At 34.3% G+C, this 26,886-nt stretch overlaps 1 protein-coding gene across 1 annotated transcript in view; it reads right to left on the minus strand.

Moving 5' to 3' along the window:
- Positions 1 to 26,886, minus strand: part of LOC127855047 (uncharacterized) — a gene marked incomplete in the record, with an annotated part of 514,210 nt that overhangs the window by 147,048 nt on the left and 340,276 nt on the right.

Here is a 26,886-nt window from a genome sequence, read left to right on the forward strand (position 1 = left end):
ACGTGATACGAATATGAACCAACGAATAGCTGAAAGTTTTTGCCATTTAATGTGGAGCTACGCTACACTACTCCATCAAAACTTACCAACAATCAAAATCTTAACACAATACATGTTGTGACAATAGCTAAACCAAACTTTACCTCCCTAGGTTGTCTACCATTCTGAACCTCGTCGAAGGCTTGTTCAATGTCACGGTGCAATGGTAGTTCGTTGGGCCCGCTTGTTTGGTTTATTTCAATGGACGACGGTATCGTGTTTACCGTGGGTATCTCTAATGCGGGAGTATCTGTCTGACCATCATCTATTTGAGGCTGAATTCAAAAGAATCACATATTGGCCTTTATTCATCGGTAGAATGTTTCTGTCTTCTAATCACAACGTCACCATTGGTAGAGAATTTACTGTTTTTGTACGTAATGTCAAGTTTGTACATCGATAAAGAGGCATTCAGTTTTCTGTACACATAACATAATTTAAAGGATTGTCAGTATGTAACGTAACAGTTGTCGCATATATAAAAAATACACATTTTCGGTAAAAGCCTAGCGCGCAAAAACGACCACGGAGTGCATAGCATAAGCGAACATCGATTAAACACCTTTGCTAACTGGCATATGTTTTAAATTAAAAGTTTTATTAGCTCAAACGAAGTATTAATCTGAATCAATTATAAAATGATACTTTGCTGCAGACATGGCGTTACACTTAGAGTTTCGTCTATACAATCATGAAGGTGGAGCTTTAAACTGTGTATGCAGTTTTAAAAAATACCCACATCTTGCCCATTCGGCAGGTTCGATCAACTGATGTTGGACGAGTTTCACCATCACAACCCCAACGCCGGCAATCACAACCAACACTCCTGTGTGATAAATAATATGAAGTAATTTATTTACATTAGTTACAATTATTTACATTAGTATAAGACATGGCATCTAGAGGAGTCTTTCGATCATATCAAGTAACCAGAATACCAATTTAGAGTATCATATGTCACAGCATTCCATACTTTTGTTTTGGAAATCAACCCATTCCCTGAAAAGGCTAATTAACATAGATCTTCCGGTTCCATGTCTGTTATTTCCCTACGACGAAAAACGCTCTCGAATGTAACAACCGCGCCTAAGTACAACGCCTCAAATGAACATCTCATTTGACGGAATATCATTGCAACCCCGTTATGTATATGCGTTCTTCATGAAACGTCGTCACATTACTCTATTGAATGCACACAGTATAATTACAGTCGCGGCGAACTTGTTAACACAATTTCCATATACTCCATCCCCTGCATGGAAACTATTATATATGGTGACACCACTCGTGACTAATTAATCAATACTTAAATAGCTGATGTAGTTCACAAATTCATTAAGAATAAGCGAATTGATCCGCACATATGTTGTAGAGCAACTTTGAACCCTTTTTCTTCTCTTTCCCCAAACAAGCCTTTCTATACTGTTTCCTTCAAAAACCTCTTCAAATTTCTCTCTCCTTCATTTTCACATATCAACCCTTTATCAGTTTTTAACACATGAAACTGTATAAACGGAGTTTCTCTTGTTAACCATATTTTAATTTTGTTCAATCATTTTACATTAAATTGTGTTCGCCTTTGATTATGTATTTTTGTTTGCATAGTGAGAAAAACTATATCAGAAACTTTATTTCGTTCTAATCCCATGATACAAGCTTCTTTGAACTTGATGTTTACCTGTTGATCTCAAAATGTAGAGGTGTTACTCTTTTTACCGATGTTCCTTCCAAACATTTGTGTTTGACATAAGGTAAAAGAATTCTCAAGAAACACATTGGCGGTTTCAAGCCAATGTGTGTTTGACTTTTGACCTCAACATTTTTATATCGCGCAAGTAACAAGCATATCCATTTAGATGACTTAGATGCTTTCAGTGAAGGTTAAAGCGAACACGCATACATACATTTCTAAATACAATATAACGCGGTCTTGACCTTTGGCATAGAAACTTCAAGATTAAAAAGCGTATTCTTTTCGTTCCATGTAACCAATATAACAATGTGAAATATCGTAGGTATAAGCGTTCTCAAAGTATAGTGCATATATTTACATATAATAAATTTCATGTAACAAACCCCTATGACCTTGACACTTAATCTGGTCACCTCAAGACTTGTTGGCGTTGTCAAACCACGGTGCCAATTTTCTTGATCGCGAGTTACAGTATTTTGAAGCTATTGTGCGAAATAGAATTTGCTGTGAAAAGTCCACTTGACATTTGACATTTGACCTATAACCCACAGCAATTAATAGGCGTCTACCTTTCTTCCTGAATAACCATTATACCGATATGCGATTGTAGGTAACAGAACGACAATAGACAGTGCAAAACAATTTATTTTGTACAAAATACATGAGTCCTAAAATATAAAATACATGTCAGTCAAAAATATAGATGTCAGATTTGTGTTGCCTTTTATAATTTGAAATACTTGTGCGAACAACCACTTGAAATGTATACTTCTACGCTCTTCATTTCACCCAAATCCATTTATTTATTATCTGATTTGTTTAAAAAATGTGTTTGAATTGTATATTTTGTCCGAAGTTGTTTCAGACAGTTTAAAATCCTCACGGATGTCAAATTTTAAAACATTGCTCTAGTAGATCTGTTATTGCATGGATAGTTTTTATAAGCTTGCGCTGCTAGATAAATCTGTTCCGATGAATTTAGTCGTAACTGTGTTATATATACCAATACATTTGCCAAGTTCGCGACTTTTTATATTTTAAATCCATTGAAACCAGAACTTTATAAAGATTACAATCGATCGTGCTCTATACATATACATCTATAGTCTACGTACTGGTCGTCCAATCTACCGACCGACCGATGAACAGGGGGCAATTCAATAAACAACCGTTTCTTCAAAAGGGTCGTACTAATCTCATTGATGATATGGCATTACATATAATCACTTCCTTTACTTTAGAAGTTAGGTGTATAAAATAGTCTTAGTTTACTGAATAGCATAAATTAAATTATTACCACCTAAATGCTTACCCACAACGGCTCCAACAATTCCTCCAGTGGAGGCACCACTGACCTCTTGTTTCTCTGAAAAGAGACAGTAATTTTAGAATAACATTCAAACGTTTTCATGGAATGCATGTTTGTTGTTTCTTTGCCACGGTTTTCTTAAAAAACGTGAACTTCGGATTGATATTAATCAATGACTAACTAAATAATGCATTTCCAATAAGCCCAAAAGTTCTTTTATTATAAATAAATCATCATCGTTCACCTGCCTAGAATACACACCTGTCCTTACTGTAACTCCTAAATCAGTTTCCTGAGCACTTCCCCCCTCTGATTGAATGTTCAGCCCCAGAGTGTACTCCGTCTCGGGATCGAGGCCCAGAATGTCAAAAAACTTGCTGGTACTTGGTGTATAGAACGTTTGGGGAACTTGGTTACCGCTCGCAGTCTATATTAAATATTTATAATTAAATGATATAATTGCAATTTAATTTACACCCTGTATACATCTTAGGCGGTTTAACTTTATAACTTACCTTTAATTCAAAATTGAACATGTATTTTCCCACACTTCTTATAGTTATGCATATATAGTAAGTATAATACAATACAATCACAAACGTACACGTTATCAATATAAAGTATTAGTATGCCAACCAAAATGTATCATCCATATAACTATAACTATAACTATACTATTATATATAACTATACACCTCTAATGACACATTTATTATCATCAGATACACATATACAAACTCCCTGTTCTGTCTTTTTTTTATAGAATAAATGATGTTAAGTTTGTTTTTAATTTACTTACTTTGCGAGAGAGCATTATAACAGTGTCCGACCTCTCATAGCAGGATTCCTTGGTCGGAAGGTCCCATTCAAGTATGAAACCTGTCGGTGTCTTGTTTACAACACGTAGGTTCTGTGGACCGTTATCTGGAGAAGTATGTTACCAAATCTTTTAGTCATGGCTAAGCATAATGTAAAGCAGTATTCAATACTCATAGAAAATAACCCTCTGAATACAAAATAAGTTTAATCGCATTATTTGATTAGATTACCTGTTACATTATCAAACGCATCAAAACAATAATCAACAGATGTATACTGTATTTACAAGATAAGGTATCGCAATCACATCGGTCAATTATGATTTAAGCGCATCGCATCTTGTCGTTTAAGATTTAAACAAGGAGGCATACTCACATTTCTCCAGACCATGTAGACTGTTTATTGGACCAAGCTGTAAAGCCAAATAACTTTAAACATTGCTGTATCATTTGTTAGCAATCAATGTGGAAATGCACCGAATTATATCACGTTTTCATTATAAAACTACCTGATAAATCAATTTTCCAATGTACGAATCAAGCATCAAAAAGATACAGATACAAAGCCCGTTTTAAATGAACTTTGACTGACTTATTCGACAATTTAAGAACGTGATATATTCAAACTGCGATGTGTGAAACTGTAGCCATTTTGTTTTCTAATCGAGTTTATGGCGATTTATAATATGACTTCGATTTTAATTTAGGTGATAAAATTACTAGCAAGAGACACAAATATTGTTATAAATTGTCTTAGGTTAACCATCAGCTTGTAATATTTACCTGCTAGAGGTCATTGGTAATTAAGAGACCTGCATGACATATAGTCATCACATTGATACATGAACTATTTGAACTAATTTTGACTTGCATGTGTATGCCGTTTATATATATATAGAGAGAGAGAGTAAATAATAGCAAACATATATGCATTTTAACGTTAAAGGTGACGATCCGTAATTATTACCGATTTTTAAATATTTGTTGCATATTTTATTTATTAAGGTTATCAAACAACAATATATAAATGCTATTGGACATTACCATAAAAAAAATAGCAATACAACTTGTTTTGAGCTCAAAAAACAGTGTCCTCCAAGTCAAGTGTGTTTATAAACATTCAGTTAATTTATCAATCTCTTGCACGACGGTTACATTACATTCACCTCTGTGTTGGGCTCAGAACGGACTATTGTTATGAAAGCGTCTCATTCATGTCATGATCATTCCAAGCGTTCATCATTGAGGTTACAGTATACTAAACAATTTCTTGCACGACGGTTACATTGCATTCACTGCATTAAAGAAAACCATCTCATACCATGATATCCTATATCAGTCTTAATTCATTATTATAAAATTGATATGGTTTTTGATGTTGAGAAACCAACATACATACACAAGTCGAAGCAATTCCTAACGTCACTCAATACAAATTAATATTCAATTGTTTACATTTGTGAAGTGCGTGGAATGATTCCATCTGCGTAAATGAGCAATAAAATAGTTTCAAAGAGTTGCATTAAAACTCGCAAGTTTTTGCACGATTTATCGTACATTTAAAAGTCATATTTCTTAATTTAATGCATGCGATCTTAAATATCCAATCAAATATACATTGAATTCATTTATTCGGTTTTAACTTTTTTATAGGCAAAATGGCAAGCTGAGCATTTCGCAGAGTTGTATGTGAGAGCAAGGAACGTAAACTCTGCGTGGAGATTGTTAATTTACATCGCTGTTAACTTGTGTGTAGAAATACCGAAATCCCGAAATACCGAGATCCCCGTAATTACCGAATACCCACGAAATCCCCGTTAATATGAAGTACGCCTGCCGAGCCTTGGCATCGCTTTAATTTTAATGTGCAAATAATTATTTTTTATATTAATTATTAAGCACTCTTGACACGTTGCTTCTTAGCGGGGTTTCGGTAATTCTACACAAGAACATAAACGCGCGACGACACCGAAATCCCCGCTGTACAAACCTACAAGGGTCAAAAAAGCGAAATAGTGCTTTCTTATAGTAGAAAACAGTGATACAGACAAAAACGTAACAACAATATCCCCTTTGGTAACAACTGTTGAAAAATAATGACTAATAGCGGGAATTTCGTTAATTCTACATTCGCCCGCCGAGTACCGAAATCCCCCATATTTACGCCTTAATGGGTCAATATGTAATCGGTATGATTGGTTTTTGGCATCGCATAAATGATAATGGACAAATAATGATATTAATATTAATTATTAAGCACTCTTAAAAGCATACATTGCCTCTTAGCGTGGATTTCTGTAATTCTACATAAAACTTAAACGCGCGTCAGTACCGAAAACCCCGCTGTACAAACACTCAATTTCTCTCTATATATCAAGAAGTAGTTTGCCAACATAATGAATGTTGCCTCTTGCCACGTAAGATCCAAATTTCAAATTTCATAAAAAGAAATTTAAAAAATAGGCCGAAATAGTCCCAAATATTTCAACAAGAAAGTAAAAAATAGGCCGCAATAGTCCCCAAAATATAAACAAGAAGTTAAATTTTGCTGCTGTTTGTAATGAAATGAAACTGCACAGCTTTTTATAAACTTGTCTGTCAATGAGTATGTTACCCTCAATTCGCAATCTGATAATGATAATAGAAAGTAATAATAGTTTTTAAAAATCCAGGACATACATCGGCATTTTGGTCGGAATGTGTATTTAAATATATTCTACATAATAAGTAGTACATAATTAAAAAAAACATAGCATAAACAAATTGAAAAAAATATATATATAACTATTTTACATATACATATGCAAGAAGGTAGTAAAGTTACATTATTCAAGATAATTATTATAATCACAAATGTGAACAATGATAAAAACATGTACGATTACCATTAAAATTTTTACAGAAATATATAAGACGTGTCATTTAACTTGTGTTTCATTTATGTCATTATAGAAATATCAACGGAATGCACAGGTAAACTATCAGCGGAGTTTTATATTACATCACAACTGATTGAATGTGTTAATTCCGTAATCTTATTAGCGGGGTGTTAATTAAGTCGCCTCCAATTGAAGGTGATAATCTGAATACCCGCAGCACGCAATCTGATTACCCGCTGCGCACACGCGTCAATATGAAATATGCTTTTGCTACATGTATCATACCTCGTTTTGTCAAGTGAATAAACATTCAAAACATAATTAATTATAATACTCATATAAAAAAATATTAACAGATGAAGCATACATATAAACAGGTATATGAATGCTTTATCAACACATTAACATTTAAGCGATGCAAAAACAACAATCATACCGATGACATATTGACCCTTTAAGGCGCAAATATGAGGGATTTCGGTACTCTGCAGGCGTACTTAATATTAACCGGGATTTCGGGGGATTTCGGTAATAACGTGAATTTCGGTATTTCTACACACTGGTAAACAGCGATGTAAATAAACTGATTTGTTTGTAAACACAATTGACTTGGAGGTCAATGTATTCTGATCTCAAAACAAGTTGTATTGCTCATGTTTTATGGTAATGTCAAATAGCATATATATATATATTGTTTTTTTGATAACCTTTATAAATAAAATATGCTCAAAATATTTAAAAATCTGTAATAATTACGGATCGTCACCTTTTATGTGCCTTTAAACTATGCACCACATTATGGTTCGAAGAAGAAAAAACCCTATCAACAAATGCGCTTTAATAGTTTATAAACTAAGCTTACTAGAAATAGGTAGTGACTTACATCGAATGCTGTCGTTGTGGAGAGCATAGCCTGATTAAAGACCGAGACCTCGACGCTCGCGGTTGCAGTGTTAAGGTCAGACTTGGCGACGGTAAGCCAGCAGTTATCCAGGTAGAGGGTCTGGTCAGGCAGGAAGCACACGTCGTCCACTATCTTGCAGAATGGGCTCCTAAGGTCCGTCTGGAGGATACATACACATTGGGCATTACTATGTGTTCTTCGAGATTTAAGCCTTGACAATGTCGTTTTCACACGATGATTGTTAACATACATGACTACATGTATAATACAAAATCGCTACACTATTTATGATGCCTTATTTAACGTTTCAAAGAAAACACAAATGGCATATTGCATACTTTTTTTAATGGTTGTGTACATGTGCACTTTAAAATATTGACGATATGCCTTAAGATGTGTATCAATTGAATCGAGTGTTTGTCAACCTATTTATCGTAAACCTTTGTCAACCAAAGCCATATAAATTGGTCAAATACCTAATAGGTTTACATTTTCAGAACATTTTAATCAGATTACCTCCATGTTGGCGGCTGTAAAATTGCTGTACATTTCCTTGATTGACATGTCCTGTGTCTTCGCAATAACCTTGTATCCAATCTTGTGGACTCCACTGCTACTGTCGGAAGCAGCAAATGTGATTCTGATAAAAAACAATATTTCTTTATTATTAATGGATAAATATTTAACTTGCTTCTTAAAAACAAAATATAAAAACAATTTGTTTTATATATTCTTTAAGCAAGATCATATTGCGCATTTGGTCAGTCATGTACGCGGAGTTGTTGAGACGTTCTTTTAATAATTTATGAATTCACAATAGCCTCGTGACCTTAACAATATGGCACCATTCAAACCGTAAATAATGACTGGGTGGAAAATGCTACTCGTTAAAATTATTTCGTTTAATGTTTTATTCCGGAACCCGCATGATATAATACAGGGTATCAGTATTGGTTTTATGTATAACCGGCGTTATTTGGGTTCGCAAACACGCGTGAACTAAGTGTAGGAATATACAACTCACAGAGAGCTGAAGTTAAATGGTCCATTAACAATGTTCCGTTTCAGTCCATAGTTCTTCCCTGTGAGATTCGTATGCAAGATTGGAGGCGTGCCGTCAATTTTGACCACGGTGCTGTCAGCCTTCGTGTTGCCAATAATGTCCGTTGCACGGATCCAAACACGAAGCGTGTCCCCTTTTTTAGAAAAATTAAATAAATGGATTATTTCTAACGTAGGTATGTCGTTAAGTTATAATTAGTTTTTGTAACCCGTCATGCATCATAGCAATATGAATGGCGCCTTCCAATAAAACATTAAATAATGAGAATCCATAAACCACCTTTAGAGTATTCAAACGCAGATATTAAAAAATGTACCGTCTGCGAGGGCTCTCTGTGCACTGATCGACTCATTCAGCGGTATCGGCTCCCATCCGGAAGTAGGTTCTGTTGGATCAATTGTCGTCTGCAAAGACACTTCGAATTTGACAATACCGTGAATGTTCGTAATCTCTTGTCTGGTTCGAGGCTCCATGTTATCATCTAAGGCGTCGGAAACATACCTGTATATTAAAGACAAAGACTAGTCCAAGACACACACAAAGCGATAATGCTATTTTGTAAATTATGTAGACTTGGTGAATTTAATACGCGTCGAAATTATATAGAACGTAAAGGACGTTTGTGTTTGAATTTCCGGTATCATGCGCTCTCATGATAACTTGTTAAGCTTAATGTTTCATTCTCTGTGATTTCAATTTGATTATCCATGCATTTGGCAAAAAAGTTATTCATTGAATTTTACTCGCATGATCAATTCTTACTTTTGGCTGAAAAGAACTCCATCATCTTGTATTTCTTTAAACTGAACTGGATACTGCTCGATTTTCCCGAGGAAAAGACCATCTTCGTGCACATGGTTGACAAAATAGCTCGCCCATGTAACATTGACTGTGACTTTACTTCCTAAATTTGGAAACACACCATAATTCATTGATATCCTATTTCCCACAATGAATTTAAATTTAAAATAGAAGACAAAATATCTTTATAAAACATAAATTTACCCAGATAATATATAATTAAAAATTTATTTGATGATGACAAAAAGTATACTGAAAAACAATTTAATGATACAACCTTATTAAAATGCGTTGAACACTGTGTTTGTAATACAAGCAAATGCATTATGCGTGTTATATTAACGAACGCATGTAGTTTAAATATGTTAATAAACACTGTGCAATAAATACTGATTTTTGTCACTTATCCTTTCAAACTGTCAGACGACACATACAGACCTTTGGTGGGCGGGGTCTGCCATGTATATCCGGTCTCCTTGACAGCAGACGACACATACAGTTTGGCATTGCCTTTGGTCAGAGATATAGAGGAGGTGGCGTCCTACAACACAAACCGACGGGCGATACGAGTGTTGTTTGAGAGGTCACGGACCTCCAAGAGTACGCTAGGAAGATGACATTAAAGATTATAATTAAAACAAGTTACTTTAACTTGTCATCAATATTTTACGTAATGTCGCTTCAATTTGCTTTAAATTTACAATGCATTTAAACAAGCATATTCCTTTCAAACACTGCCATGAGTAACTGTCATGTATGCCGATGTTGTCAAGCGTTTCTGTACTGTTAACGGCATACCTGTACATTCCAGGAGAAGATGGTTCGTATTCTGGGTATTGAATTGCGCCGTTAGTATGAGGGATGATGGCAGAGTACACGGGCTGTAATGGACTGGTCTCCACGAGACGCCGGTCCCCGTTGATCCCAAGTTTGAACACCTCTATGTAGTATTCGCCAACACCGGAGGGGTCGTCAGTCCAACCGAGCCAGCGCGGTCTGATCGGATTCTTTACGAGAACAGGAAAGTATGTATAAGAGTATTGTTTTATGCATGAAAGGTCCTGTTTTGTGGGGGCAATAGGCTTTTCAATTTATGACGAAAGTCTGTTTAAATGTTATATGCATGTTTGTGTAAGATTTAGATGATTGTAAAGGGATCGTTCAAAGCGTCCCTTAAAGAAGTTAAGCGTTATAATTTACGAAATGTCATAACAGTCTTCAGATATTTCGATCATCTCATCCTTAACACCACATAATTACAGCCAAACATCATACTACTAACTCGCATTTTATATACTTATCCAGTTTGATTGATATTTCGATTAATTTTTCGGAATATTGTACACGGTTATTTGGACTTATTTAAAAAAAACATGTTTTCGGTATGCTGAACCTCAGAGCTCTCAACGTTTTGATTTGTCAATGGTCTTGCGACCACGTTTCGGTCTTTGAGCGGAATCAGAGAGGTTTCCCAGAGTCGTCCAAACGGAGATGGTTTTTACAGTACAGGGACTCAAGATATCGTTATAAGGCACCAACGTTTGATTCAATATAATGATAAAATAAATAGATTGAGATTAAAACAAAAAAAATGAAATTTGATTCTATCTCAAACTAAAACTTTTGGTAAAAAGCAATTAAACATACATTTCTCAAAATAAAAATTAAATAATTTCTACATACCTTGTTAAAAACGTCCGGTATATCCAATATTGTAGCACCGAACGGGCAGGTTCTGTTATCCACTTCTGAGCAGTGTTTCGGGGCGGTGAAGTCAAACCGAAACTCGACCTTGGGTACAATGTTGTTCATATGTTTTACTTATAATGAGAAAAATAACGAGAAATACAAAGAACTTGTCAATAGTCATAAAGGTAACAAATACGATGTTATTTATGTAAATCAAATGTTAACTAACACGGTTCATATTCCACTTGTAAAAATAATAAATTCTTGCTAAAAGGATAAACACAATTTGGATGCTAATACAACATTTAAATGAGCAATATGTTCCATAACAGCGACATGTAACATTTACTAAATTCCTTAGTAAGTGTGATAAATATTTCATATATGCAATTTTGCAACGCGTATATTTGTTGATAATTAAGTTATCGGCAGTTTTAATACGTTCCATCTAAGTGTAGTTCTAGAAAGATGCAAACATTAATTTACTAAGATAGTCTATGATATGCATTGTGATAGATGTTTTATTTTTTTTAATGGATTTGTTTAAGGTTAGGCTAATACTAGACATAGATTGAAACGGTTTTTTTTAAGTATGCAGGCGTCAATTTTAGCCAATAGATGATACAATATTGTATATGCGTTTTTATCGTATTCACACGATATTTATACAACATAATATGCCTTATGTTTCATCAGTATTGCTAAGAAAATAAAATAACTGATTAATTATATCGGTGTAAAAATAGAGTTATGTAACGGTTATGTCATTTAAGCTATAACTTTGTTGAAATTGACCAAATGGGTCATTTACCGTTCTAATAACCGAAAGTCCATTGTAGTAATTGGTTGCATAAGGTACGCCCCCTTTATCTATGTTCACGAGCCTCTGGAAGCCGCCACTTAATGACCGGAACTCGACAGTAAGCCTTTATTGTAAAATAAAAACAGTTATGCAAACAACCAATTTCAATATCGCAATTTATAAAAGCGCAAAAATTATCTACGGCTGAGTATCCCACTAATCACCGCTTTGATATCTTGTTTGGAAAATGTGTCTCTGACAATAAGATGAATGTTGTCCCAAAATGTTGCGACTCGATAAAAGTTAAAAGCGAAAAAAATTATTAAAACTGAAAAAGCAGCAATATGATATAAAATATAAAGTTTATAAGGCAATTTATAAGTATTTTGACATTTATTATTCAGATCAACACACACAAGCTCGTATTTAGGTCATTGCCATTTTGAAATACAACAACTATATATCATGTCGGCCGAGCAACAATCATTTACCAATCTCCATGTTCAATGAGAGTCATAAACTGGTAATCATTCAATATACAGGTAGCAGACTCCACTTGAGGACTGTCTCTCGAAACGCCCCCATCGCACATATATTCTTTGAATGTGCCTTGGTCTCGAACTTGTCCGCCTGTTACAGATAATACTGATTTTATAAAAAAGAAAAAAAAACATTTCATGTTCAGAATTCTTGGATTCTTAATTCATCTTTACGAATCGTTTACTCTAAATACTTCTTTATGTAGCTTTCATGAAATATGACGTCAATTAAAACACGGTCGAAACTATGATCGGAATATAAGATACGCATATGGTTAATACTGCAGCATACCAGACCGCGGGAGTTTGCTGACATTTGCGGTGATGATGTTTTTGGCGATGCCCATTTCCGTTTCATACACGTACAAAGGTCGCTTTGGTAGGTTTTCGAGACCATCAAAGAAGGCTTTCATTTCAAAGGTCAGGTGATTAAATTGCTTCTGGTTGCTATAAATAAAATCAAATGGGACGCTATCAGATGATGCGTACGCTTTACGAGATATATGTTTAAACAGTAAGAGATATATGGCTTAGGTTTAAGGCGAGTTATCCAAAAGTATGTAAATTAAACAAACGTTATAAAATTTAAGTGCTTTACGTATACATTAAATACTATTATAGATATAGTGTGATATCAATAACATAGCAAATTATTAATGACATTTATAGAGTAGTGCTTAAAAGATTGGTTATATAACGACGTTGTTGAATGCATAATTGTGAATGAAAAGATCTTTGAAATGAATTCGTAAGCTTTTTACTATAATTCTAGCATCGTCAAGCACGAGGTTAGAAGCAACATTTATGTGTATACATGTATTGTAACAGTTTAATTGCAATCAATTTAAGGACTCAGCTTTTGTATATAATTATTTTGTTTCAAACGTAACTGTTGTTGAAAAGATATTTGAAATGAATTGGTAAGTTTTTTACTATAATTCTAGCAGCGTCAAGAACGCGTTTAGAAGCAACATTGTATGTTTATGCGTGTATTCTAATAGTTAAATTGCAATGTATATACGGACTCAGCTTGTGTATATAATTATTTTGTTTAAAACGTGCACGATATAGTTCACTCAAAATTAAGTTATCGCAACGGTTTACAAGTTAATTTTAAGCGACTATACTTTTTTACTTGCATCTTAAAGATGACATTAATACACTAAATTACTTAAACATTTGAACAAAGAAAGTGTGAATTTGGCATATACCTCCAGACGACCGACAAGTTTGCATCTTGTGCCTCCAGAACAAACATGAAGTTTATTCTGTTATCCGATCTTCGAATGTTCTTAATGGTTACGTTTGATTGGCTTATTTTAGGTCTGAGCCGCTCTTCCGTTCCTAGGACTGCAACACGAAGTTATAAAAATATGAATCTGTTTAATTAATTTACATAGACTTATTATAAGCTATGTTTGTGATTAAAATTGTGTGCACATCATTTGATAATGCTCGTCTATGTGTTTTGTATCTAAGATTGTGTATCTAGTCCCACTGCGTAACATTTGATTAATTTGACATGCTATTCAATGTGTGAGATTTGCACATATGAAGGTTACGCTCATTTTAAACACATTCAATATTATATTGTTTAATTATTTACATAGTCGTTTAATAATTTGTGTAAATCTTCATCAACGTAACAAACCTGCATGTACTGGAATATCTTACGGATCTCACTGTCATTTTGATTTTCGTAATTTGCATGTATTCAATGCGCTTTTAAAGTAAAATACATCCAAAACAGGATACATTTGCTTCACCTTTTATATTTGTAGATGTTTTATTATATTACACACGGTCTATAAAATTGTATCAATGTGTCTTACAGGTAATGCAGCCTTTGGCGGTGCTGTTCAACGAAAATCCCGGTGAACATGTGCACGTGGAACCATCCACACATTCCCCGGGGTAACAAGGACGCTGGTAGGAACACGTCACTGGAGTGCGGACGAAATATTATCATGTTTCTCCAGACCATGTAGACTGTTTATTGGACCAAGCTGTAAAGCCAAATAACTTTAAACATTGCTGTATCATTTGTTAGCAATCAATGTGGAAATGCACCGAATTATATCACGTTTTCATTATAAAACTACCTGATAAATCAATTTTCCAATGTACGAATCAAGCATCAAAAAGATACAGATACAAAGCCCGTTTTAAATGAACTTTGACTGACTTATTCGACAATTTAAGAACGTGATATATTCAAACTGCGATGTGTGAAACTGTAGCCATTTTGTTTTCTAATCGAGTTTATGGCGATTTATAATATGACTTCGATTTTAATTTAGGTGATAAAATTACTAGCAAGAGACACAAATATTGTTATAAATTGTCTTAGGTTAACCATCAGCTTGTAATATTTACCTGCTAGAGGTCATTGGTAATTAAGAGACCTGCATGACATATAGTCATCACATTGATACATGAACTATTTGAACTAATTTTGACTTGCATGTGTATGCCGTTTATATATATATAGAGAGAGAGAGTAAATAATAGCAAACATATATGCATTTTAACGTTAAAGGTGACGATCCGTAATTATTACCGATTTTTAAATATTTGTTGCATATTTTATTTATTAAGGTTATCAAACAACAATATATAAATGCTATTGGACATTACCATAAAAAAAATAGCAATACAACTTGTTTTGAGCTCAAAAAACAGTGTCCTCCAAGTCAAGTGTGTTTATAAACATTCAGTTAATTTATCAATCTCTTGCACGACGGTTACATTACATTCACCTCTGTGTTGGGCTCAGAACGGACTATTGTTATGAAAGCGTCTCATTCATGTCATGATCATTCCAAGCGTTCATCATTGAGGTTACAGTATACTAAACAATTTCTTGCACGACGGTTACATTGCATTCACTGCATTAAAGAAAACCATCTCATACCATGATATCCTATATCAGTCTTAATTCATTATTATAAAATTGATATGGTTTTTGATGTTGAGAAACCAACATACATACACAAGTCGAAGCAATTCCTAACGTCACTCAATACAAATTAATATTCAATTGTTTACATTTGTGAAGTGCGTGGAATGATTCCATCTGCGTAAATGAGCAATAAAATAGTTTCAAAGAGTTGCATTAAAACTCGCAAGTTTTTGCACGATTTATCGTACATTTAAAAGTCATATTTCTTAATTTAATGCATGCGATCTTAAATATCCAATCAAATATACATTGAATTCATTTATTCGGTTTTAACTTTTTTATAGGCAAAATGGCAAGCTGAGCATTTCGCAGAGTTGTATGTGAGAGCAAGGAACGTAAACTCTGCGTGGAGATTGTTAATTTACATCGCTGTTAACTTGTGTGTAGAAATACCGAAATCCCGAAATACCGAGATCCCCGTAATTACCGAATACCCACGAAATCCCCGTTAATATGAAGTACGCCTGCCGAGCCTTGGCATCGCTTTAATTTTAATGTGCAAATAATTATTTTTTATATTAATTATTAAGCACTCTTGACACGTTGCTTCTTAGCGGGGTTTCGGTAATTCTACACAAGAACATAAACGCGCGACGACACCGAAATCCCCGCTGTACAAACCTACAAGGGTCAAAAAAGCGAAATAGTGCTTTCTTATAGTAGAAAACAGTGATACAGACAAAAACGTAACAACAATATCCCCTTTGGTAACAACTGTTGAAAAATAATGACTAATAGCGGGAATTTCGTTAATTCTACATTCGCCCGCCGAGTACCGAAATCCCCCATATTTACGCCTTAATGGGTCAATATGTAATCGGTATGATTGGTTTTTGGCATCGCATAAATGATAATGGACAAATAATGATATTAATATTAATTATTAAGCACTCTTAAAAGCATACATTGCCTCTTAGCGTGGATTTCTGTAATTCTACATAAAACTTAAACGCGCGTCAGTACCGAAAACCCCGCTGTACAAACACTCAATTTCTCTCTATATATCAAGAAGTAGTTTGCCAACATAATGAATGTTGCCTCTTGCCACGTAAGATCCAAATTTCAAATTTCATAAAAAGAAATTTAAAAAATAGGCCGAAATAGTCCCAAATATTTCAACAAGAAAGTAAAAAATAGGCCGCAATAGTCCCCAAAATATAAACAAGAAGTTAAATTTTGCTGCTGTTTGTAATGAAATGAAACTGCACAGCTTTTTATAAACTTGTCTGTCAATGAGTATGTTACCCTCAATTCGCAATCTGATAATGATAATAGAAAGTAATAATAGTTTTTAAAAATCCAGGACATACATCGGCATTTTGGTCGGAATGTGTATTTAAATATATTCTACATAATAAGTAGTACATAATTAAAAAAAACATAGCATAAACAAATTGAAAAAAATATATATATAACTATTTTACATATACATATGCAAGAAGGTAGTAAAGTTACATTATTCAAGATAATTATTATAATCACAAATGTGAACAATGATAAAAACATGTACGATTACCATTAAAATTTTTACAGAAATATATAAGACGTGTCATTTAACTTGTGTTTCATTTATGTCATTATAGAAATATCAACGGAATGCACAGGTAAACTATCAGCGGAGTTTTATATTACATCACAACTGATTGAATGTGTTAATTCCGTAATCTTATTAGCGGGGTGTTAATTAAGTCGCCTCCAATTGAAGGTGATAATCTGAATACCCGCAGCACGCAATCTGATTACCCGCTGCGCACACGCGTCAATATGAAATATGCTTTTGCTACATGTATCATACCTCGTTTTGTCAAGTGAATAAACATTCAAAACATAATTAATTATAATACTCATATAAAAAAATATTAACAGATGAAGCATACATATAAACAGGTATATGAATGCTTTATCAACACATTAACATTTAAGCGATGCAAAAACAACAATCATACCGATGACATATTGACCCTTTAAGGCGCAAATATGAGGGATTTCGGTACTCTGCAGGCGTACTTAATATTAACCGGGATTTCGGGGGATTTCGGTAATAACGTGAATTTCGGTATTTCTACACACTGGTAAACAGCGATGTAAATAAACTGATTTGTTTGTAAACACAATTGACTTGGAGGTCAATGTATTCTGATCTCAAAACAAGTTGTATTGCTCATGTTTTATGGTAATGTCAAATAGCATATATATATATATTGTTTTTTTGATAACCTTTATAAATAAAATATGCTCAAAATATTTAAAAATCTGTAATAATTACGGATCGTCACCTTTTATGTGCCTTTAAACTATGCACCACATTATGGTTCGAAGAAGAAAAAACCCTATCAACAAATGCGCTTTAATAGTTTATAAACTAAGCTTACTAGAAATAGGTAGTGACTTACATCGAATGCTGTCGTTGTGGAGAGCATAGCCTGATTAAAGACCGAGACCTCGACGCTCGCGGTTGCAGTGTTAAGGTCAGACTTGGCGACGGTAAGCCAGCAGTTATCCAGGTAGAGGGTCTGGTCAGGCAGGAAGCACACGTCGTCCACTATCTTGCAGAATGGGCTCCTAAGGTCCGTCTGGAGGATACATACACATTGGGCATTACTATGTGTTCTTCGAGATTTAAGCCTTGACAATGTCGTTTTCACACGATGATTGTTAACATACATGACTACATGTATAATACAAAATCGCTACACTATTTATGATGCCTTATTTAACGTTTCAAAGAAAACACAAATGGCATATTGCATACTTTTTTTAATGGTTGTGTACATGTGCACTTTAAAATATTGACGATATGCCTTAAGATGTGTATCAATTGAATCGAGTGTTTGTCAACCTATTTATCGTAAACCTTTGTCAACCAAAGCCATATAAATTGGTCAAATACCTAATAGGTTTACATTTTCAGAACATTTTAATCAGATTACCTCCATGTTGGCGGCTGTAAAATTGCTGTACATTTCCTTGATTGACATGTCCTGTGTCTTCGCAATAACCTTGTATCCAATCTTGTGGACTCCACTGCTACTGTCGGAAGCAGCAAATGTGATTCTGATAAAAAACAATATTTCTTTATTATTAATGGATAAATATTTAACTTGCTTCTTAAAAACAAAATATAAAAACAATTTGTTTTATATATTCTTTAAGCAAGATCATATTGCGCATTTGGTCAGTCATGTACGCGGAGTTGTTGAGACGTTCTTTTAATAATTTATGAATTCACAATAGCCTCGTGACCTTAACAATATGGCACCATTCAAACCGTAAATAATGACTGGGTGGAAAATGCTACTCGTTAAAATTATTTCGTTTAATGTTTTATTCCGGAACCCGCATGATATAATACAGGGTATCAGTATTGGTTTTATGTATAACCGGCGTTATTTGGGTTCGCAAACACGCGTGAACTAAGTGTAGGAATATACAACTCACAGAGAGCTGAAGTTAAATGGTCCATTAACAATGTTCCGTTTCAGTCCATAGTTCTTCCCTGTGAGATTCGTATGCAAGATTGGAGGCGTGCCGTCAATTTTGACCACGGTGCTGTCAGCCTTCGTGTTGCCAATAATGTCCGTTGCACGGATCCAAACACGAAGCGTGTCCCCTTTTTTAGAAAAATTAAATAAATGGATTATTTCTAACGTAGGTATGTCGTTAAGTTATAATTAGTTTTTGTAACCCGTCATGCATCATAGCAATATGAATGGCGCCTTCCAATAAAACATTAAATAATGAGAATCCATAAACCACCTTTAGAGTATTCAAACGCAGATATTAAAAAATGTACCGTCTGCGAGGGCTCTCTGTGCACTGATCGACTCATTCAGCGGTATCGGCTCCCATCCGGAAGTAGGTTCTGTTGGATCAATTGTCGTCTGCAAAGACACTTCGAATTTGACAATACCGTGAATGTTCGTAATCTCTTGTCTGGTTCGAGGCTCCATGTTATCATCTAAGGCGTCGGAAACATACCTGTATATTAAAGACAAAGACTAGTCCAAGACACACACAAAGCGATAATGCTATTTTGTAAATTATGTAGACTTGGTGAATTTAATACGCGTCGAAATTATATAGAACGTAAAGGACGTTTGTGTTTGAATTTCCGGTATCATGCGCTCTCATGATAACTTGTTAAGCTTAATGTTTCATTCTCTGTGATTTCAATTTGATTATCCATGCATTTGGCAAAAAAGTTATTCATTGAATTTTACTCGCATGATCAATTCTTACTTTTGGCTGAAAAGAACTCCATCATCTTGTATTTCTTTAAACTGAACTGGATACTGCTCGATTTTCCCGAGGAAAAGACCATCTTCGTGCACATGGTTGACAAAATAGCTCGCCCATGTAACATTGACTGTGACTTTACTTCCTAAATTTGGAAACACACCATAATTCATTGATATCCTATTTCCCACAATGAATTTAAATTTAAAATAGAAGACAAAATATCTTTATAAAACATAAATTTACCCAGATAATATATAATTAAAAATTTATTTGATGATGACAAAAAGTATACTGAAAAACAATTTAATGATACAACCTTATTAAAATGCGTTGAACACTGTGTTTGTAATACAAGCAAATGCATTATGCGTGTTATATTAACGAACGCATGTAGTTTAAATATGTTAATAAACACTGTGCAATAAATACTGATTTTTGTCACTTATCCTTTCAAACTGTCAGACGACACATACAGACCTTTGGTGGGCGGGGTCTGCCATGTATATCCGGTCTCCTTGACAGCAGACGACACATACAGTTTGGCATTGCCTTTGGTCAGAGATATAGAGGAGGTGGCGTCCTACAACACAAACCGACGGGCGATACGAGTGTTGTTTGAGAGGTCACGGACCTCCAAGAGTACGCTAGGAAGATGACATTAAAGATTATAATTAAAACAAGTTACTTTAACTTGTCATCAATATTTTACGTAATGTCGCTTCAATTTGCTTTAAATTTACAATGCATTTAAACAAGCATATTCCTTTCAAACACTGCCATGAGTAACTGTCATGTATGCCGATGTTGTCAAGCGTTTCTGTACTGTTAACGGCATACCTGTACATTCCAGGAGAAGATGGTTCGTATTCTGGGTATTGAATTGCGCCGTTAGTATGAGGGATGATGGCAGAGTACACGGGCTGTAATGGACTGGTCTCCACGAGACGCCGGTCCCCGTTGATCCCAAGTTTGAACACCTCTATGTAGTATTCGCCAACACCGGAGGGGTCGTCAGTCCAACCGAGCCAGCGCGGTCTGATCGGATTCTTTACGAGAACAGGAAAGTATGTATAAGAGTATTGTTTTATGCATGAAAGGTCCTGTTTTGTGGGGGCAATAGGCTTTTCAATTTATGACGAAAGTCTGTTTAAATGTTATATGCATGTTTGTGTAAGATTTAGATGATTGTAAAGGGATCGTTCAAAGCGTCCCTTAAAGAAGTTAAGCGTTATAATTTACGAAATGTCATAACAGTCTTCAGATATTTCGATCATCTCATCCTTAACACCACATAATTACAGCCAAACATCATACTACTAACTCGCATTTTATATACTTATCCAGTTTGATTGATATTTCGATTAATTTTTCGGAATATTGTACACGGTTATTTGGACTTATTTAAAAAAAACATGTTTTCGGTATGCTGAACCTCAGAGCTCTCAACGTTTTGATTTGTCAATGGTCTTGCGACCACGTTTCGGTCTTTGAGCGGAATCAGAGAGGTTTCCCAGAGTCGTCCAAACGGAGATGGTTTTTACAGTACAGGGACTCAAGATATCGTTATAAGGCACCAACGTTTGATTCAATATAATGATAAAATAAATAGATTGAGATTAAAACAAAAAAAATGAAATTTGATTCTATCTCAAACTAAAACTTTTGGTAAAAAGCAATTAAACATACATTTCTCAAAATAAAAATTAAATAATTTCTACATACCTTGTTAAAAACGTCCGGTATATCCAATATTGTAGCACCGAACGGGCAGGTTCTGTTATCCACTTCTGAGCAGTGTTTCGGGGCGGTGAAGTCAAACCGAAACTCGACCTTGGGTACAATGTTGTTCATATGTTTTACTTATAATGAGAAAAATAACGAGAAATACAAAGAACTTGTCAATAGTCATAAAGGTAACAAATACGATGTTATTTATGTAAATCAAATGTTAACTAACACGGTTCATATTCCACTTGTAAAAATAATAAATTCTTGCTAAAAGGATAAACACAATTTGGATGCTAATACAACATTTAAATGAGCAATATGTTCCATAACAGCGACATGTAACATTTACTAAATTCCTTAGTAAGTGTGATAAATATTTCATATATGCAATTTTGCAACGCGTATATTTGTTGATAATTAAGTTATCGGCAGTTTTAATACGTTCCATCTAAGTGTAGTTCTAGAAAGATGCAAACATTAATTTACTAAGATAGTCTATGATATGCATTGTGATAGATGTTTTATTTTTTTTAATGGATTTGTTTAAGGTTAGGCTAATACTAGACATAGATTGAAACGGTTTTTTTTAAGTATGCAGGCGTCAATTTTAGCCAATAGATGATACAATATTGTATATGCGTTTTTATCGTATTCACACGATATTTATACAACATAATATGCCTTATGTTTCATCAGTATTGCTAAGAAAATAAAATAACTGATTAATTATATCGGTGTAAAAATAGAGTTATGTAACGGTTATGTCATTTAAGCTATAACTTTGTTGAAATTGACCAAATGGGTCATTTACCGTTCTAATAACCGAAAGTCCATTGTAGTAATTGGTTGCATAAGGTACGCCCCCTTTATCTATGTTCACGAGCCTCTGGAAGCCGCCACTTAATGACCGGAACTCGACAGTAAGCCTTTATTGTAAAATAAAAACAGTTATGCAAACAACCAATTTCAATATCGCAATTTATAAAAGCGCAAAAATTATCTACGGCTGAGTATCCCACTAATCACCGCTTTGATATCTTGTTTGGAAAATGTGTCTCTGACAATAAGATGAATGTTGTCCCAAAATGTTGCGACTCGATAAAAGTTAAAAGCGAAAAAAATTATTAAAACTGAAAAAGCAGCAATATGATATAAAATATAAAGTTTATAAGGCAATTTATAAGTATTTTGACATTTATTATTCAGATCAACACACACAAGCTCGTATTTAGGTCATTGCCATTTTGAAATACAACAACTATATATCATGTCGGCCGAGCAACAATCATTTACCAATCTCCATGTTCAATGAGAGTCATAAACTGGTAATCATTCAATATACAGGTAGCAGACTCCACTTGAGGACTGTCTCTCGAAACGCCCCCATCGCACATATATTCTTTGAATGTGCCTTGGTCTCGAACTTGTCCGCCTGTTACAGATAATACTGATTTTATAAAAAAGAAAAAAAAACATTTCATGTTCAGAATTCTTGGATTCTTAATTCATCTTTACGAATCGTTTACTCTAAATACTTCTTTATGTAGCTTTCATGAAATATGACGTCAATTAAAACACGGTCGAAACTATGATCGGAATATAAGATACGCATATGGTTAATACTGCAGCATACCAGACCGCGGGAGTTTGCTGACATTTGCGGTGATGATGTTTTTGGCGATGCCCATTTCCGTTTCATACACGTACAAAGGTCGCTTTGGTAGGTTTTCGAGACCATCAAAGAAGGCTTTCATTTCAAAGGTCAGGTGATTAAATTGCTTCTGGTTGCTATAAATAAAATCAAATGGGACGCTATCAGATGATGCGTACGCTTTACGAGATATATGTTTAAACAGTAAGAGATATATGGCTTAGGTTTAAGGCGAGTTATCCAAAAGTATGTAAATTAAACAAACGTTATAAAATTTAAGTGCTTTACGTATACATTAAATACTATTATAGATATAGTGTGATATCAATAACATAGCAAATTATTAATGACATTTATAGAGTAGTGCTTAAAAGATTGGTTATATAACGACGTTGTTGAATGCATAATTGTGAATGAAAAGATCTTTGAAATGAATTCGTAAGCTTTTTACTATAATTCTAGCATCGTCAAGCACGAGGTTAGAAGCAACATTTATGTGTATACATGTATTGTAACAGTTTAATTGCAATCAATTTAAGGACTCAGCTTTTGTATATAATTATTTTGTTTCAAACGTAACTGTTGTTGAAAAGATATTTGAAATGAATTGGTAAGTTTTTTACTATAATTCTAGCAGCGTCAAGAACGCGTTTAGAAGCAACATTGTATGTTTATGCGTGTATTCTAATAGTTAAATTGCAATGTATATACGGACTCAGCTTGTGTATATAATTATTTTGTTTAAAACGTGCACGATATAGTTCACTCAAAATTAAGTTATCGCAACGGTTTACAAGTTAATTTTAAGCGACTATACTTTTTTACTTGCATCTTAAAGATGACATTAATACACTAAATTACTTAAACATTTGAACAAAGAAAGTGTGAATTTGGCATATACCTCCAGACGACCGACAAGTTTGCATCTTGTGCCTCCAGAACAAACATGAAGTTTATTCTGTTATCCGATCTTCGAATGTTCTTAATGGTTACGTTTGATTGGCTTATTTTAGGTCTGAGCCGCTCTTCCGTTCCTAGGACTGCAACACGAAGTTATAAAAATATGAATCTGTTTAATTAATTTACATAGACTTATTATAAGCTATGTTTGTGATTAAAATTGTGTGCACATCATTTGATAATGCTCGTCTATGTGTTTTGTATCTAAGATTGTGTATCTAGTCCCACTGCGTAACATTTGATTAATTTGACATGCTATTCAATGTGTGAGATTTGCACATATGAAGGTTACGCTCATTTTAAACACATTCAATATTATATTGTTTAATTATTTACATAGTCGTTTAATAATTTGTGTAAATCTTCATCAACGTAACAAACCTGCATGTACTGGAATATCTTACGGATCTCACTGTCATTTTGATTTTCGTAATTTGCATGTATTCAATGCGCTTTTAAAGTAAAATACATCCAAAACAGGATACATTTGCTTCACCTTTTATATTTGTAGATGTTTTATTATATTACACACGGTCTATAAAATTGTATCAATGTGTCTTACAGGTAATGCAGCCTTTGGCGGTGCTGTTCAACGAAAATCCCGGTGAACATGTGCACGTGGAACCATCCACACATTCCCCGGGGTAACAAGGACGCTGGTAGGAACACGTCACTGGAGTGCGGACGAAATATTATCATGTAAAAAACATCAACAGATTATGGAATAACAAGACTTTTTCACAGAAAAACAATCCCTTAACGGGTAGTGTTGTTGGAGGAAGAACAGGATCTCAATATGAATGTGCATAACCTAAGTGGAGAAATCACGACATTCTATGCGCACACCAAAGGTCATCAAAGTAGCTGAAGAACGTGTCGCAGTATAAAAGAATGCACAGTTTAGTTTTGTTGTTTATATAACCTTAGCAATCACACTGTTGGTCTGACACGTATTGAAATGGCGTTCGGTATTGCCCTATGGCCTCTATTACCGAGGACTTGATTAGTCAGCGCAAGTTTCAGATTTCTATTTGCTTTTTTCCTCAACTCAGCAACCACAATTTGCCCGCGGAAATAGTATTTATATTTCCCTAATAATCCTCAACACACGTACTGAAATTCATCAACGTTGCTTAGGTCCTTTTTGAGTTGTCGCAAGATCCAGGTGTTTATTATTATTATTACTGTCACAATAGCGGTCGCAGTGTTTATGATAATGACATAAAACTAATGACATAAGGTGCATATTTTCAACATGTCCCTACATTTACATACCGACTTTCGACAGGCTAGATAAAGTCCATTTTGAATTATCAGTTTTTTTCGGAAAGACAGATCGACGGACCTGGGTCAAACAAAAAGTCCTCCCACCTCCACAACGACGGAATCTTAAGGATATTTAAATGACAAGTGCAATAATGAATGGACTAAGTTCACTAAGGTTCAAAATGGACCTATGGAATTTGTTAACGAACATTACCTGGAATAATGATTTAATATGTGTAGTTTATAAAAACATGTATTAAAATAACTAAAATATGTTTGGTATGGTTACCATTGCAACACATTCAAACATACTCTTTGTTACAAAATAAGATAATAATGCTACATATATCTAAAATTCAATTATGGTAAATAACATCATTCAGAACAATGCATAGTATTGTCAAAACAAATAACAAATGTTTATTGTTAGGCACCTAATTTACATCAGTACACCTCCATTGTCGTTTAAATATATATCAGATATCGGTATGTTATTCACTTGCTCTTTAGTGCTTACAATTTTTACAGTAGGGACCAGTTGAAATGGAAGGACAGCTGCACTCATTCGGGTTGATACAAACCCCACCATTAGCACAGACTGGGTTGCAGATCGCTGAAAACAGAAAGAAATGGTTGGTTGAAGTCTTGTTAAAATCTCCCGTTCAGTGGTCCACAGAACGACCTATCGAATGGCGTTTTGTCTATCACATAATGTTTATAGGGTATAAAGTACTATAGGCTTGCGGCGATACTCAGACGTATTGGTGTCTCCCGCAATAATATTTTTAGTTAATATACAGTTATATATAAATCACTTACGGATGTTACAGTTATTGTCTCCATTGTGTGACCATCCTGGTCGACATCTGATCATAATTGTATCGTAGATTTCCCAATAGTGTCCCCAATTAGAACATCCCCTGAAATATTGTAACCTGTTTGTTTGACACAGGATACATTAATAAATTTTATAGCTCAATCTTGAAATCGCTAATCAGAGCAAAGTAATGTGTATCAATTATGAAACTAAAATGCTTGAGAATAGATCAGGTAATATTATACAAAAAAAAATAATTAAGAATAAAATTCAAACGCAAATAGTGTTTGTGATATACTATACAAATGAATGCCCAGACATGCTTTTCCCGGACATGCCATTAAAGTGTTTATCTGTCCTATATATGTGTTCATTGGAGTTGTTCTTATTAATTTTGCAAAGAGTGTTAAACAATTTGGAAATACTTTCAATTATAAATAGGAGACTTACCACCACCAAAAGAAGCTTTTACAGTAGGTCGTCAGCCGCTCTAGACGCCCCACCACTTTCTCGTAGTTACTTAAAGCACAAAGAATGTTTAAAAAAATAAAACCGTGTACATAAGTATGTCATGACTTGTCATGTCTTTAATTATGATAAGTTTCATTTGAGTTTATTTTGTTTTCTTGTTAATTTTCAAAATAATTCGATCTAACAAGTACTTTCCGACTGTAAATAAATATGAACATCAACACATCGGTTGTATAATCGTCGGTAGGTCTCTTAT

Source organism: Dreissena polymorpha, chromosome 13 (genome assembly GCF_020536995.1).
Source record: "Dreissena polymorpha isolate Duluth1 chromosome 13, UMN_Dpol_1.0, whole genome shotgun sequence".
NCBI lineage: Eukaryota > Metazoa > Mollusca > Bivalvia > Myida > Dreissenidae > Dreissena > Dreissena polymorpha.